The sequence below is a fragment of the Ischnura elegans genome, chromosome 8, assembly GCF_921293095.1.
Source record: "Ischnura elegans chromosome 8, ioIscEleg1.1, whole genome shotgun sequence".
In the NCBI taxonomy this organism is placed as follows: domain Eukaryota; kingdom Metazoa; phylum Arthropoda; class Insecta; order Odonata; family Coenagrionidae; genus Ischnura; species Ischnura elegans.
In genome coordinates, this window is record NC_060253.1 from 80,740,279 (window position 1) to 80,757,164 (window position 16,886).

At 37.0% G+C, this 16,886-nt stretch overlaps 1 protein-coding gene across 1 annotated transcript in view; it reads left to right on the forward strand.

Moving 5' to 3' along the window:
• LOC124163726 (protein-L-histidine N-pros-methyltransferase) overlaps positions 1–16,886 on the forward strand; it is a 438,157-nt gene that overhangs the window by 410,051 nt on the left and 11,220 nt on the right. The window lies entirely within an intron of this gene.

A 16,886-nucleotide genomic window follows, 5' to 3' on the forward strand; every position in this document is an offset into this window, starting at 1 on the left:
GGCTGCGTCAAACCAATCTCAAAATTGTAAGCGTGAGAAGATAATGGCCATTTTCTGTCCTCATTTTGTATTTTTTTAGCTCTGTTTTCTCAGACGCTAAATGTATGTATTTGAGATAGAGGAAAACATTTATAAGGTATTTCTTAATATGTCCTGAAAACCTCAAAATGTTGGGTTAAGTTATTAAAAAGACGCCGCAAAAAAATGCGAAACGTTGTTATCTTACTGTGGAACTGCACTTTACTTGGAATTATTTCCTTGTCATTGTTTCATGATACAATATGTTTTTATTCCCTCATTAATGTATTCAAATTAGCCGGGTTTATCGTCATATTCATCAGTTAAATACATTCCGGCAAAGCACCTACGTCAAAACGCTTATCGTTTTAATGATTCTTTGTAGAATTACTAATTTATTTATTTACTATCTTAAGGAAAAAATTAAAGAGGGAGTGATGCGTTCTCTTAAGTATAATAAACATTAGATCAATTCCGAAGAAGCACCTACGTCAAAAAGCTTCTCGTTTTAATTATTCTTTGTGGAATTACTTATTTATTTCTGTACTATCACGAAGAAAAAATAAATCGGTAGTGGTACGTTTTCTGAAGTATACTCAAAAATAGATCAATTTTAGTAGTCAAAATATTCCCCGTAATATGTGAGTATCATTTAGTCGAAAGACTAATAGTTTTAATGATTCTATGTGGAATTATGAAGTTATTGCTTTGCAATTACAAAGGAAAAACTCGACCGGTCGATATGTAGTGCCGCGTTTTCTTATATGTTTAACATTATATTAGTATGAAGAGTCTAAATATTTTCTCCGAAATATGTGAATATCCTTGCGTTGAAAGCCTAATCGTTTTAATGAGTCTATGTGGAATTATGAAGTTATGGCTTTGCAATCACAAAGGAAAAATACGACCGGTCGATAGGGAATGATGCGTTCTCGAATTTATTCCTAACTCTAGATCAATTTTTAACCCTTTCTAACACGGAGCTGTTTCTGGAGGAAATCAAATTTCAAGATTTTTCATTTTGAGAACTTGAAAATTCTGCACTCAATTATAATTATCGTGGCAGCTATATATTTCGTCTTTAAAATTTACACCACAAAATAATGCATAGTTTAGATATTTCCTCAATAGACCAGAAAATGAATATATTTTTGATGTTGCTTAGGAGCAACTTTGGGTTATAATGGGTTAAGAGTCTAAATATTTTCTCCGTTAAGTATGCGAACATCCTCACAAATTAAGTAATTCGCGCTTCTCAAAGGGATAAAGAGAGAGAGGGAGAAGCATTAATATCCTCCCCCACGTAGCTCACCGCGGGACGGGAACAGCTCATCAATCAAGCCCCAAGAAGCTCCTCCGCCGAGCATTAATCCTCCCGTGGCTGTCACAAAGTTGACGCAGCTCCTCGTCAAAACAAATCAAATCAACCCTCGGCGGTAACATATTAGCCCCCTTGCTAACAAACCTCCCGATCCTCTTCCCTTTCGGGTGTATCGCTGCTCTTTTTTCTTTTGTTCTTCTCCTTCCTACCTTCTTCTCACCCTCCTCAAATTCCTGAGCCCCCTTCTCCAACCCAGCATTCTAGTTTGCCCGATCTTCCCCGCCATGAATCGTGTCTTTTCCCACTGTAAGTTTCTAACGGAGATAGTTAATAACAAAACTAGACTAGTCCCAATATTTTAATCGTGCAATAAAGAGCGAAAGGTCGACCGTGGTGGCGGCGGGGTTAAGTCTTTGCCTGCGTCATAAGAGGTCGCGAGTTCGATACCCGCCTGAGTGGTTTGCCCCTTACCAGGGCATGGATCTTCGTGTACGTTTAATTTTTCAGTTAAAATCCACGATGTAAAAGGTCATTACTTCTGTTTTCGGTGGTACTGAAATAATTTATGGGGGAACTTTTTTCTTGTCGAAAATATTTAACTACTCCACCTGCGCCTGCGAAACATTATACAGTGAGGTTTTCAATACCTATATTAGATAATTTCAGCAAGTCATCGGAAAACATACTTATTTAGTTATAAATTTCTTGTCACAATTAGCCATTGCGTAATGTGAATACAATGATAGAATTTATTGTACTGTCCACTGGTTTCTTAATAATAACAACGCGTTCCGACACTTAGCATCGACATCCGGTGAAATAAAAATATCAAATATTGTCATTTCTATTTGACCTGATGCGTAGTGTGTAGAAAGTGTAAAAATGGGTTTTTGCCCAAATGCATTTCGATAATTGACTTTAAATCCCATAGGAAAAATATATCCGGCATTGTCAAATCTTATTAGCGAAAGATTTTTAAATTAACTAATGCAATCTATTTACCACCCCATAATACATCTAAACATTGCATCGTGTCGTAATTTACCTGATAACGCAGTGTGCTGATTATTAATAAACCAGTGGACAGTACAATAAGTTTTATCATTGTATTCAGCGTGCTGTTCCACTATACATCGCCAAACACAGTTTAACTCATTGCGTAATGTCTTCGAAATAATAATGTCTGCGGAAATTTTTAATTTAGGTAGTCAATTCTTAAACAATCAAGCATAGCAAATCCACCCTCGGTGGTTACGTATTAGCAAGAAAACCTCCCTACCCTCTTTCCCTTTCACTTGTATCGCTGCGTGGTTTTCTTTTTTTTCTCATACCTCTCCTTTCCTTCTAGCCCTCTTCACATTCCAGTCCCCACCCCCTTCCCTGCTCTATCTCCTTCCCGGCATTCCTCTTTCTCCTCCCCGCCAAGTCCCACCCACGAACCGTCAATGTCTCTTCGCAGTGTGTGTTTCTACCTCTGGCCGTCCTGGTAGGGAGTCCGACGGCCGCAAGACAATGGGTTTTTCCAGGAGTTCTCCATCCTGACCTTAACCCCGTGACCCCATACCTGCCTTATTCCTACCTCTGCCCACTACTAAACTCTTCTTCGAAGCCATACCTTTCGAAATAAAAATGGATTGAAGAAACAAAAAATAAATTTGTTGATGAAAAAAGATTTGCTTGCATGATTTAAAAAAATGAAACCACCCGCGGTCCTTTTCATAAATACTTATATATTTTTTATTTATTTTTGGTTGATATGGAGAAATGTCTTTTTGTCCGTTTCGTTTTCCAGCTGTCAGAATTTTGATTCGTTTTTTTTTGTTCGATTTCGTGCTCGTGTTTGTGATATTGTTTTCTGCTCTATATGTTTAGCTATGCGTTGTGTCTCCGCTAGTTTTTGGCTTAAAACCTTTTAAATTCGTGTGCCTTGTTTCATAAAGTAATCGACCCAATGTGTGTAACCTGTTGCTTATCATTCATGCCTATGGCCGGTGCGATACCTTTTGTAGCAATACTACTTTATTTTGTCCGGAGATATTAAATAATTAAAATATTAGATCGGGTTTTGTTGCAATAAAAGTAATCAACAAACTTATGGCAGCATGTCCTATTATTTAAACAGTTATTTTATACTCCCAATTTTATTAAGAACGTGAAAAGCCCAGTAAGCACTATGAAATCCCTTTTTTGGTTGAATGTGGATTGAAAAGTCTTTCGTCAATAGTGAGATTGTCGAAGTCAATAGTGGATTGAAAAGAAACATGACTCTCTGTTTCCATGTACACTTAATCAGAAATTTGCTTCGGGGGAGCCTAGGTGGCGGTAGTTTTCCTAGCTTGGAGGTGAGCGTTTATGCTCTGGACACTGCCAGCTGAGCTGATTCGTATTTCTGGGCTACTAGATGAGCGGATTTGATTCGGTGGGCGATTGTTGAGCGTTTTTGCAGTGGAGGTATCGATATTGATTTTGTTGTCAATTTGCACGCTTTGGAATTTAAGTATGATTTCATTTGGATCCAGTTTGATTTAGCTCGTCTCGAAGCCATAAAATTGAAAAAGGTAATTTCATAGTATAAAGTGAAAACTTTATTTTTCAGAGGTACGCCGGCATTGTTCATACATCACCGTTAATCTTTTAGTTATCCGTTGAAAACGTATTGACCATTGCAGACGAATTGCGACAGTGTCATCATTGATTTTGGATACATCTCTTGCAGTAAAGAAGTCAAATTTCAAAATATTTTTGACAGTTTGATCATTTCATTCCTTAGGACAAACATCAACATGATCATTATTCATAAAAGTTATTCCTGCATATCCACAGAGTAAGCCCTGTAGTGCAGGGGACCTTGGATAATCTGAATCTTTCTTATTTGAAATTTTTTTTCAACTATTTCGATCCGCAACTCCATTTATGCCAACCATGTAAAAATGGGTATTTGAAATCGTATTTTTTTCTCTTTTTGATAATTATACGTTAAAAAACTATCTCTTATAAAACTGAATAGTTATCATTTTTATTTGAAAACTGGATTCTAACTTTCGGTAATTTCTAACTTTTTTCGGTCCCTCAAAGTGCGATTTATTTAATTTCCAATAAAGGCGTATGAGTATTAAAAGCTAGAGTTTCTTTATTCCATTGTTTGGAATAACTGATATGGCACTAGCCTCAGAGTATGGGTGGGGGAGAGTGCGCTTTGGCTACTGCGCATGTCGTCAAGATCCCGCACTTACATCCCACACTTATTCCCACAAGAAGAGTAAGGATTCCCGCACTTCTTCCCACGATCACGTGGTAACCATGTTGACCACAGAATCTGCTACTGCGCAGCCTGAAAGAGCCCTCTATCCCAATCCTTACTCTGAGGTACTAGCTTTAGTTCATTCCCATTCCAGGTCCCCTCCTCTCGATGATATTATTTTCCGAAGTGTTTGGGGCTATATAAATAAATCCGTTGCCATGGCAATGTCTCACAACCCACCCAACCTCCCATCCACGAGTATTCACGTCCCTGCTGAGGAATTAATGTGTCGGCCGCCAGCATCCGTGATTTGAAGTCCAGACCCGATCGTCTCTCATGTAGTTTTTGCAGCTGGTTTTTCGCTCCCAATGCTCTCCAAAGCCTTCGCCACGCTACCTTCTTTTGTCTCATCCCTTGCAATTTTCTTTTTTTTTCAATTTTTATCCCGCCCGGCCACGTGGGGATGGGGAAGAATTTGGTCGGTTATTGCCCATTGTTTCGCCCCGGAGATGTAATGCAGCGGTCCGCTGAGACCACATCATCCACCGTAGAGTCTTCGTGTCGCCTTTTTTACACGTCCACCAACGAATGGGTGAAGGGAAAAAGCGTGCTGTATGGTTTCCGTTCGGAAGATTAATATTTTCGGCTCGTTGACAGCGGGATACCTGGAAGGGATGACACATCGTTGGTTTTACTCGTCGGAATCCGGTGTGCGCTGCGAATTTGCATTTGAGATTATCAGTTGTGACTACTAACTTTTCCCTCCCACCGACTGTTTTTTTTAATAGCCTCTTTGGTTCGAATGTCTCAAGGAAGGTATTCGAAAACATACCATCAGGCTGAGATGTTTTGATGTGATTGATAGCTGCCACAAAATTAAAAGCGGAGCCTCTACCTGGAGTCACATTAATTCGTATATTTTGGTTGTGGTCGATGTTGGTTGGAGTCTGAGAATTATTATCCCGCCTATCTACTCGTTCTAGTCTGCCCTCACTGCACTCTTCAATTAAAGATAATGGTTGGATTTCATGATTTTATTAGTTGCTCGTTGCAATAATAATATGAGTCACATTAATTCAGGGGCGGATCATTACTTTCCGCGGCTTCTATGCAACACTTCTTAGCTATAATAAGTAATGCGTGAGATATGTGTAGATAACTGGCTTTTAGGTCATCATCATCATAATCACTGGTCAGCAATCCTAGGATTGGTTTGACGCATCTCTCCACTCAGTTCTCCTATCAGCTAATCTTTTCACACCTACGTATTTCTTCTCTTTCGCATCCTTCTTTACCTGTTCCATATATCTTATTGGAAGACTTCCTTTTCCGTTCCAGCCATTTCATTTTCCCTCGACGATTGTCTTCATCAGGCCATCATGTCTCAAGATGTGGCCTATAAGGTTGTTCCGTCTTCTTGTTAAGGTTTTCATGATGCTTCTCTTCTCTCCTACTCTTCTTAGGACTTCCTCGTTACTAACTCGGTCGATCCATTTGATCTTCATCATTCTTCTGTAGCACCACATTTCGAAGGCCTCTATCCTTGCTTTCTCCGCTGCGGTCATTGTCCATGCCTCACTTCCATATAGGAGCATACTCCAAATGTAGGTTCTTATAGGCTTGTAGGTATTCAGTAATTATTTTTTAATATTGTTAGCTAACTTGGGGAAGTAAAAACCTTCATTGGAGAGCTACCTCAACGATTACCATCTTCTCAATTTTTCCAAAAAATACATGCACCTCCTTACCCCCGTATTAAACCGTCTCTGCGTCAATTAAGCAGTCTGTTGGCTCTGACTAAGAGATATTTTCAAACTATTTCATCGTCTGTTATATTAGTATTCAATTTCTGAAAAATGATTAATCAAATCGTCCTACTCAATGGCTAAATGGCCTAAGGCTTATGGAAAACTTGTTTCTTCTCAAAATTAAGCAATATTTTAATATAAATTGACAGTGTTATAATAGCTCTCCTTTTTTCACTCACTCAAAACTAAATGCTCAATTTGATTGATGAATTCAATGCACGGATAGGATAAAATATTTTCAATGGAGAAAGCATTGTTTACTTCAAGCCACTTATTTGTGCACTAAAATATCGCTACATGCATATTAAAATGTTTAAGAAAAGAAAAATACGGTGAACAAATTCATAAACTGGGTAAACCACTGAAGCAACTTTTCTTCCATCCGAAATTAGTACTCAAGTTTAAAAAAGGGAGCATAATTTTTCATGTGAAATTACTACTTTTTTATCAAAATAATAAAAATGCTCTGCCCTCATTCTCAAATGTTATTTAAGTTTTAGGATGCGGTATTTGTATTTACGCAATTATGTTATCTGCCTCTTTCTTTTTATCTTCTTGCCTTTTTTAAAGGGTATTTTTATTATTTTTCAATCCCTTTACAATTAGTCTAAATTTTTATTCAGGAATTCTCATATCAACAATCACTCCTTAAGTTATATATTTCTCCATAAATATGTTTCTAAATATTTTTAGTGCTAACTATTTTCGCCTATTTTTTTTATTTTCTCCTCATTTTTCTATCCTCTTCATTTCTTCTGGAAATTTTTATTCCAGCTGTGAATTCTGGATATTGTTTTTCTATTACTAAAAATCTATCTAAAAATATTTATCAAGATGAGGAGTGGGCTAAGTTATCTCTGTCTGTCGCACATTTCTGCAATACGTCTCTAACAATATTTAACTTGATATTTGTGCGTAGAAATCTTCAGCTCTGTAGTCTTCTCTGGGTTCATTTTTTTCCACGGCTAAAAATTTATTTAAAAATATAATTTCAAGACAGTCAGTCGGTTTTAGCTTTTTTTTATCCTTCGTAACATTTTTTGCTCTTTATTAATATTGGCTGTCGTCTTTTCCTTTTATTTTCTCAATCTTTTACCTGTTTTGCATGACTTTGAAGTCTAGAAATCCCAAGCCTTAGTAATCGCATCTTAAATTTTATTCCTTTCTCATCTAAAACGTCGCGAGACCGGTTTCGACGCTCCCCCTGGTCCTCGGAAACGGATCGAGACTCACTGTCGATCCGTAGATTTCTTTCCGTAACCGTTCGCATTGGATTCCGATGCAACACATTCCTTGAGCCGATTCCAAGAGTATTTTCCCGCTCGTATGTAACTCTCCCCCATCCTCCCTTGTCCCACCCAACCTTTCAACCCTTATTTGCATCGCTATTGCCTTACTAGGACATGATCTTGAACCGACCCTCGCCTTCTCCGTCCCCCCCCTACCCATCCCGTATCGCCACCCTAAGCCCATCCCCCACTCCAACTTCGTACCTCTCCGTCTACGCCCAATGCTGGCTAGGTGGCTCTAAAGTTTCATTCTAGTAAGTCGAGTTTTATCCTAATAGCAAATATAAACAAGAGGGATTATCGCTTCTGCGCGTAGGACCGTGATTCAAAGGTCAAAATGGGATGTAACGTGATGGGTGTGATTTGCTGATTCCGGAGATACCATTTGTTTAAATTTATTTCAATATTAAGTTTTGTTGCCATTAAGTTTGGCACTAAGGACGTGGAAGTAACAGGATAATTAAATATGATGAATTCCATCATTAAAAATAGATTCATATATTCATATAGATAAATTTAATGCATAAATAACTAATGTTGTTTAATTGACAGCCGCCTTGTGTGCTCTTCTTACATATGTATTTACTCTGAAGTCGGATGAAGGTGGTTGAAGAGTTTTCATCATCTCTGGTCAACAATAGTAAGATTGCTCTGACGCAACTCTCCTCTCGTGAGCTTTTCTTATTTTTTATTTTTCCCCCTTGTACTATCTGATTTCTGAGAAATAAAATCTATGCAAGAAAATAAACTTAAAAAATACCATAAAAGAATAAAATCATATTAGAATTATCATTCTGGAAAGTGTACCAAAATAATTTCATAGGAAAATATATAGTTTCATTTTTTGCATTAGATAAGCCAATTTTAAACATTGAATGTATTAATTCAGTTTTTGTCAACTTTTACGCTCAAAATGTAATAATGTGGGCAACTAATATGTCCCGTATTCTCCTTAATATTTTTCGAAGAATTCTCTTTTCTCCCACTCTTCCTAGCACTTCCTCGTTACTAATTCGGTCGATCCATTTTATCTTCATCATTCTTCGGTAGCTCCACATTTCGAATACTACCACTCTTTTCTCTGCTGCCGACAACGTCCAAGCCTTGCTTCCATAGAGAGACATGCTCCACATGTAGCATCCGATAAATCATTTTCTTACTTCCATGCTTTTATTCTCTCCTGTAAGAAAATTCTTCTTTTTGAAGAAAACTCTCTTCGCCCGCGCTATTCTATTGATTATTTCTTTCTTCCCTCATTCGTCTAACGTTGGTAATGCGGCTTCCTAGGTAGCAAAATTCTTTCACCTTTTCAAGCTTTTGTTGGATACGATATTTGGAGGAGGTGACCAGCAGCTGAGATTATTTACTCCTTGAGGGAAGGGTAGGTAAGGAAGAGTGGAGAGAAAACTTGCGTCGGCATTGGTCTGCTAGTCCAAGGGGACCACGTCCTTCCTTCACGTCCCATCCGACGAACGCCTTCGTCGTCACTTTGGGCTGAAATCGAAAAAAGCTGGCCAAAACCCATTTTTTCCATTTTGTGTTGAACCAAAAGTTGCATAGTATTGTTCTAGAATGCCTAGATCCCCTAATACGTTGACTCATTTTTATTTATCAATATTCGTTGTATGTATATTAGCCTACAAAAGTGACAAAAAAATGGCGAAAGTCCAAACCTAAATGTTTTGTAAAATACCTCAATGTTTGTTGCCCTGCTGTGACAAAACATAAATATTGTTCCGATGGTGAATATACATCTATGAGATACTATTAAGCTATGATTCATGGAAAATATCACTTTCTGATTGAACATCACACATTAATCAAAAATTTACTGTTTTTCGCCTAAATTTTAATTAAATCAGAGATAAACAAGTGCTTATCTCCATTTATCTCCGCGGAAATATTTTCATCAATAGTTATATTGATGCTTATTCTATGTAACGGTGCTATAAAATCCAGCTCAAACTTGCGACTTTCCGATTTTTTCGTACTAAGGCAAATTGATGTCGGACGGTTCTCGCGCCCAGTGACCCGCAATACACAGTGTGAGCACTCGGGAACTTTGCGTGATATGCTTAGCAGTCCGTTTAAGAGACGTGATTTTCTCTAAATCTTGAGTGCATTGTACTACTTATCATTTGCGGGGTCTTTATGGTATATACCGTCTTCTGACGATTTTACCCTCGGATCTTTGCGCGGAAGCCACGTTCGGACGGCAATGAACGTGACGGTTCGCGCGTTGCCCAGGCCCTTTGTCCTCGGTGGCTACCCCTTTATGTACCCATGATTGTTCTTTTACTTTGAACATGTGTAAATATTTCTTTATGGCATTTTTCTTATTATTACGCTTCAATGTCCAAAATTTCAAGTTTAAAGACCCAATAGCAATTTTTAATCATTATTTACATTTGTCACAGCTATACGATAGCTTTAACGTTGTTATCAATGGAAGAAATTCTATCTTTCCCTTGATATTACCGGATCAAAAATTGCGACTTGTCCCTGACAACTATACCTACTTCCCGCATGGCGTGACTTTTTTTTTAATCGCCCTCCTTTACTATAATGTGAACTAAATCATCCTTTAAAAAAAGTTCCATTGCATCTTTAAAATACACAATATGTAAATAGTTTCATTAATCTAGCTATACTTAAGACTACAGTGATTTTTGGCCAGCTTTTTTCGATTTCAGCCCACCGTGGGATGGTGTGTTGGGCTTGGAATGTCCTCCACACATCAATCAAGCTGGTATAAGGATGGCAGAGAATATTCAGAGAAGTCTCTGAAAATTCTCTGCTACCGCCGGAATTTGAACCCTAGCCCATCTGGTGGGAAGCCAATATTCTAACCAAGGGGAGTGCATAAAGGGGGCCGGCCCAATTCCATCCCGTACAAGGGTGATTTCTGTTGCCACTTCGGTCGAATTTTAATCACCTTTTCAAAACTGTCCACGGCGCTGTGATGAGTGCAATGCGATCCACTTTTATCCGATGTTTTGCAGTATAATATCTTTAATTATGAGGAATATCATTGAGCTTTTATGAATATCATAGATCACATTCTCACGATTATAACTTTCGGTTAATACCCCTATTGATACCTTTTTTCCCGTGAAACTCGGATCAATTGGTCTATCAGCGTCGCGAGTGGCGACTTTTGTAAACCCATTAAAATGCGCGGTGGTTGACAACACATTTAGAGACCGACTTAAGGATTCTCTTTTGTAATATTCGTGACTCTAGTCACCACACCAACCCGATCCCCAAGCTTTTGTTTTCCGGGTTTAATTTTTTCTAGCTGCACCCTATCCGACCCAAAATCATTATCTTACTCCCCTGCCGTCTTTCCTTTCCATTATCCTCTTCCGACGACGTTTTGCGGTATTCTGGTGTTGAATTCTCTTGTGTTGATATCTCTACGCGATTGTTGTGCCGAGAACTCACCATGTCTTGTTTGCATGTCCTCCACTTTCATTGCGGCCGCTTTTTCTCTGGGAAGCCCTCGCATGTTTATTTGCAGTGATTTATCCGGATAAAAATATCCTGTTTCCTCTTGCTCAAAGATTTGATGATTATAATGCCTGCGTAGTTATCTTTGGTGCATAGAGCAGGGATCAGCAACCTTGTGATCGCATACTAGCCCCTTAACAATGGGTTAGTTCTCCAATTTTATTTTATTGTTGATTGTGGTAGAGTTAAAAAAATGATTAGAGAAAATTACTAAAAATCAAATGAATTACCATACCACATCAATAAACAAATATTTAACCAATACCATAAACCACACCAAAAAAGGAAGCCAAACAATCTGGTCAAAAGTTAACAATAAATTACCCTCTGAGTGCAATAATTATCAAAAAAATTATTACATTTTTTATGCTGAAAATTGGCTTTTCTCCTAGAAAACATTGAATGACTTTATATTTTCCTACATGATACATTTTCGAATATGATATTATTATTTTATGGTGTTTTGTAATATATTTACATGCTTTGATTTCTTTTTTAGTATGAGGTAACTTTTCATTAAAAATCTGTTTATTGGTGTGGTACGTTAGTTCATTTGATTTTTTGTAATTTTCTCTAATTTATTTCTACTTTTTTCCATCCGTCGCGACTCGTAGGCGACGCGTCGCCTACTTCAATTTTTTTTCAACTATATTTTTCATCGTAGTTCTACTTTTGTAGCATATTTCTACAATTTAAAAACTTTACTCTTAATATTTTCTCACATGCATTTTATTTTTATTTGAGTTGTAGACAAATATTGAAAAGGGTTTACTATATCCAAAAATCTCGATGTAATAGCGAGTAATAAGCCGCGACAAAAAGGAAAATACAATTGATCGAGCCTTGGTCTCGGAATGTATTTTAATACGAATCAAAATTTGCCGATCGTAATCGACAATTAATTGATATTATATTTTTTTCAAAATCAGTTAATATCCTCTCTCAGATTGTTTCCCTCAATATTTCCAAATTTTTACCGAAAACGGCATTGTTAAAGTCTCATTAATTTCATAGGTTCGTTGTCACGAATATTGGTGAAATGATGTTTTCGTTGTAGTGATGCCTTTTTTTCTGAGATCTGCGCATATTTTATCGATGATCTTTCTTCGTTATCCCTATAGGTCATCTTTGTGCGTATCATCGCCTTTTTGTATTTCCGCATTATTTAACTCGATTGAGGCATTTTTAAGGTAGAGTAAAAACATGTAAAAAAGTAAAATAAATGAGGCAACTTAATATTAATAATTCGAGGTTCGAATCCCGCTCAAGGAAAATGTTTTATCATCCGTATAATTTTCCCAAATTACGTTACCTGACGTGACCGCTGACAAATCTACGGTTAATTCCTTGAATATATTTAGTTTAAATCTCGACTCCTCGATGAATTCTTATTCGCCGGCACAATCATACCCTGATAAAAGAAACTCAACACCTGGCAAGGAATCGCAGCTATTCCTTGCGATGATAAATTTTCCTCGAATGGCCATAGAAAATTCCCAGCCGGGGCCTAATAAGCATTTTGATATATACATTAAAATAGCCCCTGAGCGTTTGCTATGCGGTTGAAAGAATGCGCAAGTACACCTCAAAATTCTCGTTGAAATTTTTCCTCTTTTATACTCCGGAAAATCTCGCTAGTGGCTACATACTAAGCATTCTTATAGCGGTGCCCAGGGGTGGGGTAGGCGCGCACGCGTTTGATTTACGGTCCGAAAGCGTAATAACGAACGCGTATTTACATTTCCTGCGGGCTATCCGCGGATGTATTCCAAGTTCCTTCCCCTTATCCCATCCCTCCCTCTCCCCTTATATACATTTCTTTCAGCCCTCTTTGTATCTTTTTTCATTCCTTTTTGTGCATCCCGAAGGAGTTTCACCCTCCTATTCTTCTCCTAATATCAACTATCTTGTCTTCTTCTCAAACTCCTTACCTTCCAGGCCTCGGTACCTGCCCAACCCTTCTCTCTCTCCCTTACCATTTTTCCCTTTCGTAAGGGTCTTCTGAAGATCTGATATCACCTACGGCGCGCTTCGAGAGAAACGATGATCATAGTTTAACGAGTTGTGTTAGGTCGCCCGCTGTGCTCGGGAAACGAGATCGCATGGCTTGGCGGTTGGGGCTGGGGAGGATGCGGGAGATGTATTGTGTGAGATGGAGGGATGGATCTGGAAGATGTGGGAAATGCTGTGTCGGGGGAAGGGAGCAGAATAGATGGGACGGGTTGGATCTATTCTTTCGATGACTTTCCAGTAATCTACGATCGTTAATAGTTCGTTGTTTATAAAGTTCATTCATTCGGCAAAAAGATATTTTTCGTTATTTTTACGTATTACATATTATTCTGAAAAATCCCAGTTTATTTAAGGTCGTTCGGCAATAAATAATGAATGTAATGAAGATCATTTTTTTGCCGAACGGTCTTAAATACTGTAGGATACTTCAGATTCTTCTATTACACACTATTCTAAAAATCCTAGTTTATTTATGGTCGTTCGGTGAATAATAATGAACGTTATCGCAAGATTATTTTTTTCCTAACGGTCTTTCAAAAAATTTTGAACATAATGAACATTATTTTTTTGCCGAACGGCCTTAAATAAAATAGGATTTTTGAGAATAGTATATAATATGTAATGTCTAAATAATATGTCTAATAAATATTAATGTCTCTGCTGTTCATATACTTCTCTTCACAGACAATCACTCACTCTGTGACTCAACCCGAAGGTGGCTTGGATAGGTGAGGGTGAAGCTCGCCCTGTACCGTTAAAATTTCATGCATTCAGGGGGGCCAGTTCCTTTCCTATGTCGCCTCGCTCTCCGAGAATTTCGTTTAGGGGTGACCGAGAGTTTCGCCCGGGATTTGATCCCGATACCCCTCGACCAGCAGACATGTAGCTAGAAATTTATTTCGGGGGTATCTTGGGTGTCATGAGGTTCGGTGGGTGTATCCCCGCCTATCTTCATCTCTAGAGGATAGATGGTGTACTTATTTTATTTGTTATTATTCCTTAGCACGTAACAAATTTTGTTGTCACTTCGCACGATTCGGGAAAACCATACCTTTCATTCGCTGGAAGTTTATTAAATCATTGGTATAATCAGAGATTATGCAATGTAACGATATCGCAAATGGAATGTCAGATTATAGGTGCCCGTGGGCTAGAAGTCTCCTCATCAGATGTATCGTGGGCCTTCACACACGGGAATAAAATTCCTTAGAGGACTGAAGCCCCCTCTAGGCTACTTTCCTGCTGCTTAAGGCATAGATTTTCTCTTAAATTAGTTTAAATATGGTGTTATAAATTATCCTTTCATATCCGTTGACAATTGAAGGAATGTAATGGCTACTCCTTGAAATGTTACTGATTTAGAAATAGTTATTTTCCTAAGTATAATTTTTTTGAATGATTCGAATTATATTTTATTTCCGTAGAATGAATTTCCTTGTCCTTATAGTGAAATTTTGAGTGATCTTCGATCAGCCGTATTATTTTTTTCCTTTTTTGCAACAGTCTTAAAAGCAGGATACATATTAAGTAAAGCATTGGGTAGAGTGAAATATAATAGCAATGTAGGAATGTATTATTGCTGTGGTCTGCATCGCTTTAAAAAAAAAGAGAAAAATTTATTAATAAGATTAATGATTTATTTATTAGAAAATAATTTATTTTTAAGAGAAAGAAGAAAGAGAAGCACATTTTAAGCTCAACAAATTTTAAACAAAATTTGAACTTTCCTTTTACTTCACAAAATTATATTAATTGGTGTTGATTATCTATACTGACACGATATTGGACAAGTAAGGATAAAAATAATATAATAATATGAGACGGATTCAGCTATGCATTATATGACCTTTCACAAACTACATCAACAGACTGCATTCCTCCTGTTTTAACTTTCTGCCAAAGACCTAAGCTAAGATTTATAGCAAAGTAAATTATAAAATAAATCTGTAAATCAATGAGCTATGCAACGCTAAAATAGTATTGCTTTGGGAAATTTATCGCCCGCTTTAAGTCCAAAAATTAAGTTTTACTTTGTATTTTATCAATGTGTAAATATTTTTATAGTTTTAATTTTCCCTCTGGATAGTGCTCCTAACAGCTGCTACAGTTTTTCAAGTTGATAAGTTATTGGAGAGGTGAAGGAATAGATGATGGGAGCTAGTGGATCTGTTATTTTAAGGGCTTCCAAGAAATTTTTTCATTAGCTGTATTATATTTCCTTCATTAAAATTCGGTTGATTTTTAAAATTAAATATTTAACTTCAGTTACAATTAAACTGTGCAAGAGAGGCGCTATCTCCCGCTGCCTTTTTCTTCTGCGCAGTGAATTAGGTGAAATATTACATGAGGCGTAACTCCTCCTAAAATATACGATTAAATTAATTTTAAGATGCAGTGCACTCCATTTATTATTAACTTCATAGTGAGTGATTAATTTTTCTCTTGATAAGCAGGATGAGTTGAGAACTAAGACATTTTTATGGCGTAAATCTATCGGGGTTGAAAGCCCACGAACGATCAAGTCATACCTGGAAAGTAACCCAGGTGCATTTGGTATAGTCTTTTGGTCATAAAATAAGTCTTTCTCCTTGAGTGTTCTTCTCTAACCATTAGTCGTATTAAATTTTTTACTTAATTCTGGGCCTTTGCTGATTAGTTATCCAAGATTTTGTATTTTTCATGAAATTTGAAAATATTTGAGCAATGGTTAGATGAAAATATTTTTTACCCCTTGGATTTCATTTGTAGTCACCAAATGGAAAAATTAACAAGTAAAGGAATGCTATTACAAAATCACTTGCTTTTTTCTCCTTCATAGTGTACATGTAATAGCGTTATTTAAAAATGTTTTTGCTGAATTTAATTAATTGTGGAGGGGTGATTAGGGAAGGGTCAAGGATGGTGGTTGGATATGTCTTAATAGAGGATGCTCTTGGATATTCAGAGAAAAGAGTGAGAGTGGTTGGAGTCAGAGTTGCTTGGCCATCATTGCCATAATATCACAAAATTCTTGAGAAGAAAAATTGTTGGGTGACTTAAAAAGTATACTGTAAAATATTTTCTCGAAATTAAAATGTTTATCTATCTAATGTAAATTATTTATGTATTTTAAGGCTATAATTATAAATTAATGTTAAACATTAAGTGCTATAATAATACTCATGCAGGACTAGGTCCGTGGTTGAATGACCAATTAAACTGTGGTCCTAGTTATAAAAATGGTATTTTGAGAGGTAGGGTAGCTGGTAAAGTATTGATGGTAATGGGCCATCATTATGTGGGGATGGGATGGGTATGAGCTCAAGACTTGTGAGAAAATATTTTTGTGGTGAACGTCTTCACCTTAAAGTCTACAAATACGTAGCTGTGAAAACCTTATCACTTTCAAAAATCATAAAAAGTTGAGTGAATTCAGTCTAACTTGGGCTTAAATAGCTGTCTTCTTTGCATCAATGTAGACCTTACGACAGATCCAAAAAATTTAACCAGTAAACTTATTTGATTATTTCATTATTTAGAGATATACTGAGTGATACATTTAAAATGCATACCCTTTATCAGTGGCCTTAAGAGTTATATTAATGTACGAGTTGTCAAAATGTGACTACCGCCATGGTACACATTGTTTTCACCTTAACGCAGCCGCCTGTCTTCAAAATCTAATATTCAATTATCTTTATTTCCAG